This window comes from Girardinichthys multiradiatus, chromosome 23 (assembly GCF_021462225.1).
Source record: "Girardinichthys multiradiatus isolate DD_20200921_A chromosome 23, DD_fGirMul_XY1, whole genome shotgun sequence".
In the NCBI taxonomy this organism is placed as follows: Eukaryota; Metazoa; Chordata; class Actinopteri; order Cyprinodontiformes; family Goodeidae; genus Girardinichthys; species Girardinichthys multiradiatus.
In genome coordinates this window covers 35720670-35725653 of record NC_061815.1, presented here as the reverse complement: position 1 = coordinate 35725653, position 4984 = coordinate 35720670, and the positions used below count along the sequence as shown (strand labels likewise).

Sequence of the window (4984 nt, the reverse complement as noted above, 5' to 3'; positions counted from 1 at the left end):
AAAGAGGTATTGTATATTTTCTCTATAAGAATACAAAATAAAATGTTGCAGCTTCAAGAAATTACAAACACAAATTTCAAGTTTACAGTTGTGGTTTATTCTTTATGAATACAATATGCTATAACAGTTTGTGAATACGATTTATTTTCTACGAGAATACGAATTTACATCAGCGACTTGGCGTCACGTGATCTCAAGCTGGTTAGTGGAGCACAGAGTTGGTCGATTTGCGTTGCGCATGCGCTGTCATTCTCCTCACCGCCAGTAAATGTAGTGCCGGGATTGGATGACGGAAAAAGGCAAAGGGAGATAATTCACTCTAAAAGGAATATTAGGAACAGACGGGAGATGGGGGGGCGGAAATCAAGAGTATTATAAATAAAGCATTGTTCTTATTTTTATGAAATACAAAACTAAAACATAGAATATAGTGGGTAGAGTTATACAATGATGTACAGTAGGTGGCGGTATGCACCTCTGAATTTGTTGCGAACCGCCAGCAGAAGAAGAAGAAGCAGCAGCACTAGCGCCAAGATGACGGACCAAGAAACTACGGTACAAATCCAGGTAATGTTAAAAAGTTTATATATGTCTTAATGTCGTTAATATAAGCTCTTGGTCCGTTTGTTTTCTGCAGGTTTTATAAACCCGGGTGACGGCAGAACTGCGATGCCTGTTGAGCTGCGCATGTTGAACTGTGCAGCCTAGTCGGTCTGTCCGACCAAAATGGATGAGTCCAACAGTTGTGAGCTGCTGTACTGAATGTGCGCACCGCCCTCCTGCCCAAACATTTGTGTATTTTAATTTTTTTGTTTCAAAATGATATATAATCACATTGTTATAAATACACCACAGCAGTCTTGTCCAGCAGCCTCCCAAATGTCGTGAAAAAAACAATATTTGGGAGAAACTGGAAATCCTATTCAGTCACGAAGTTGTTTTTTAAATATTAAAAACAACTTATATTGATGACAAGGTCAAAATTACCAGTTGTGTGATGCACACCACGGTATTATTCACTGAAGCCATGGTCAATAAGCTGCATAGAAAGTTGTTTATTCTGTTTTGATATTGTCATTTTAAAATGAAATGCTTATTTGTGTTTTTCCATAAAAATTGTGTGTATTTACGTTGTTTCTAAGCTTATGTAAATAGACATTGTCAAGTGTTCCCTCAAAAAAATAAAATTGGATTTAGGACAACAAAAAGCCTATTCTATAGTATTCTGTTCCTATTCTCATTCTTCATTAGAAATGTTGCATTAAAAAGTCTCAATGGAAACTGCTGAGGAGTTTCTTCTTTTTTAAAATGTATTTTATCTTATTTGAATGTTGAGGGGATTGGATGACTACAAAGTACACTCCTTTGGAATGACCCAACACTGCAAATTAGACTAGTGGCTTCTCTGTTTTTTAAATCGCTTCTTAAAGCTCATCTCTTTGCTGGGGCCTTGCTGATTTTACTCTATTTTATTTTATGCCATTTTATCTTTTATCATTTTATCTGACTCTTAAGTGTTATGAACTGGCATGGGTTTGAGGGGTTTCTGACTGAGACATAACCTCATGCAACACTTTAAAATGTTATATACTTATCTCAGCAAGGAGGGTAGTAAAATGGCAAGAAATTACACAACATTAGGGTAGACTATCTTTGTGACCCTCTAGATTTCAGATTCTGTCCTACCCTCTACTGCTTTCACTTTGAAATCTGAGAGAAATGTGTTTTTAACCATATTTTATCCTTTCCACGAATTCTAGGGTTGAGGCTGATGAAACGTGTTTCTTGTCATCAAATTTATCAACAACTGATTATTGTGCTGGGATGGGCCAGTAAATGCATGACTTCACAAATCACGCATGAAGCTTGTCCCGTTGTTTTACCCAAATCTACATCAGGTTTTGATAAATGAGGCCCCAAGTGCATATGTGAATGCCATAGATACTTTTTTTTCTGAAACTCCCAAGTTCTATTAATCTGGGCAGTGGAGAGTAACTACAATACCAGGACACAGAAAATACAGCCTTTACCTTCCTATCAGGAACAATTTAAGGACAAAGGGATTGATTTGTCCCTTATCTTTTCCTATCTGTGTAGATCTCCTTATCTCTGCTTTCTTTTCTGTTTGTGCTGATCCTTGTCTATATTTTACACTTCAGAATTAGAATAGGTACTTCAGCATGAGCATGTCAATTTTGAAGAATAGGAAGGTTTGTCAACATGTTTGGATGGAAGTTGCATTTTCTAAGGCTGCACTCCATCACCTCCCATGCTACCTTGATTTCAAATATGGTAAATTGTGAAGTGCCTGCACTTGTACTGTATTTTATCAAGTGTGAGGACCCCATAGCGCTTTACACTACGATCAGTCACTGTAGCCACACCTGCCTTGGGGGTGAGACTGCCATATAATTTTGAACTGGCAACTCACTGTTTACAGTACCAACCTACCAGCTGAGCCACAGTCACCCCATACCATGAATTAGTAGAACTTGGGGAAAAAAAAAGAAAATGAAGGAAATTTAGAGAGATGAGATCTGACAGGAAATAACTGGCATGGTTAGAGGCAGTGTTACAATTCTGAAACACTGGGGCTTTAGCCCAAATGGGAAACAGTTAAATTTTATACATCTGTAGTATATTTTAATTTATTAATTTAGGTAATTTCATGTTAATATAATATAAAGCATTTTGTACCAATCCTCAACCTACAGGCTGGGATTCTAAGTGAATGCGAATTATATAAAAATGTGTGTAATCCTTTTACTTTTTTTTCTTGTTAGCAGCAAGAGTGAAGGATTAAAAAACTTTTAAACAGTTTAAGCGCTAAGGGTTTTAGAAGCAATTTCCACCTGAAATTATATACCTGAAATAAAGGTCTACATGCAAACTCTTGGTACCTGTATAAAGGTAAGACATAAAGGAATATTTTTCAAGTGGAAGCACTATTGCAACTGTTACTATTTCAGATTTATTTGTGACTAAACAAAAACTAAATAAATAAATAAATCAAGCTTACTACACACAGCTGGTGTGATTGATTAACAAGACTTACAAAAGTTTTTTGCTAGATAAAAACATTGCAACATTTTGTGATATTTCGAAAACATGGTGAACTAAGTCAATGCTCAGTCTGACAAAGATTTGTCTTAAACTCACAGAAACCGCAATCCTTCAGTGTCTCATAAATGCGATCCTCTCATCTACCTAAAGGTAGTTGCTTAGATCTTTATTTTTCTACATTCTTACAAGACAAAATAAGCAGTTTTAAAGTTATCAAACTGTAGCTTGATTTTCTCCAGTCTTGGTCAGATTAGAACTTACAACCAAAATATTTTATTGGTTTCATTTTTGTTGAGATCTCACCAAAAGTTTGAATACAAACTATCTCTACAGTCCTCATAATTTATTTTGTCAAAATGTCTGGCTTTATTTTGATTTTCCTACGTGAGTCTTGTATTGATTATATTTCTATTTTCATACATTGCTCATTTGTTTCTTTCTCTTTTTATGCTTGTTTAATCACCTAAATCTGACCTGTGTATTATTTAGGTACACAAAGTACACATATAAATGATGATCTGATAAATGATGCTTGATGCTACTCAGGTCCTCGTTTAGATTTTCATGGGATCCCGCCCCTTCCTATTTCTATATTTTGTAGGCTTGACTTTTTTTTGGTTCTCCGCTTTTTGTTGTAATTATGCTTAAACTGCCCACTGTCCAATGTGCTTTCAGTTTAGGTACAAATTAATTACATTTATTTTATCATATTGACAACAAACATCATCTCAAGGTACTTTACAAGACACACTTGTCCAACTTACCAATTCATATTCAGAGATACGAATTGGACCAGAAATATAGTACCAGAGTTTACAGTTAAAAAGCAGAGAATGACAAAAAACTAAACTTTGAAAGACATTCACTTTAAATAATTGTAAGATAGTCTGATACCTTTGAAGGAGATGAAAAAGTAATTTGGGATGTTTTTTAAAATGTACTCATTTGTTCTTTTTGTATTTTCATTGCTATGTTGTCTTTTTAAGCTTTTTTAATTAGATTTTTTTATTCATCTGTAGAAGAAATTCTCACTGTTTCCATAAATAGAAGAGAATAAAAATATGTGTGGCAGTGGCAAAGCAAAAAAGGCAAATGGAAGCATATAGGTTCACAAATCACTTAAAAAGTATAAAACGTTCCAAGACTAAATATGATAAAAATCAAAAACAGGAATCAAAATTAGAATAGACTGTGCAGTAAAAGAGAAACACACATCACAAAGGAGAAACACTGCAGTTACCAATATGGCAGACTCAGATTAAATTAAATTAAGCAACATAGCCAGGTGATCGGAAACCCGCAAAATGCGCATCTTTGGCTGTGCTTGAGAAAAGAATAACAAATATTCACTAAAAAAATGGAAACAATGATGCAAATATCAACATGGATGTAAACACTTATTGAGCAGATAGTGACATTTCAGACCACCTTAATGAGGTGAGCTGAATAAAATTCATTCAACCTGATTCTGTGGAGGAAGCCGCTCAGCTCTGTTGTTATTGAAGCAACAAGAGAAAATCTTGTCGGATCCAATATCTGCCATCCCTGTGACTGAGAAAAAAACCTTCTAGTATTCCTGCAACTACAAAGCTAAAATAATTTGACAACAGTCACCAGCCACATGTGCTGCTGCAGTACCATGTAGACACAAAATATGTTTTTTCTTTCTTTTAAGCATCGATAGTGACAGGTTCTGTGGAGCACACTTACTGTACGAAGTATATAATTAAGACAAACAAATCTACTTGCTTGTAAAGTAGACAAAATTAATTTTAATGATATTTCAAGGGCTTAAGGTGGGTGTTCATTTACATGTGTTTTTAAACTTATTCTGTAATGAGAAATTCTAAAAACACCAAAAGCCCAGGTCTCACAATGCATATGGGTTTGGTAATGTAACAAAGACAAATATTCAGAACTT

General features: G+C 35.0%; 1 long non-coding RNA gene across 1 annotated transcript; it reads left to right on the top strand.

The window, feature by feature from the left end:
* Positions 1–497: 497 nt before the first annotated feature.
* On the top strand, positions 498–1208 carry LOC124859793. The gene is made up of 2 exons (XR_007036190.1): positions 498–555; positions 638–1208. It is a non-coding gene; the product is annotated as an uncharacterized LOC124859793 (long non-coding RNA).
* Positions 1209–4984: the final 3776 nt, after the last annotated feature.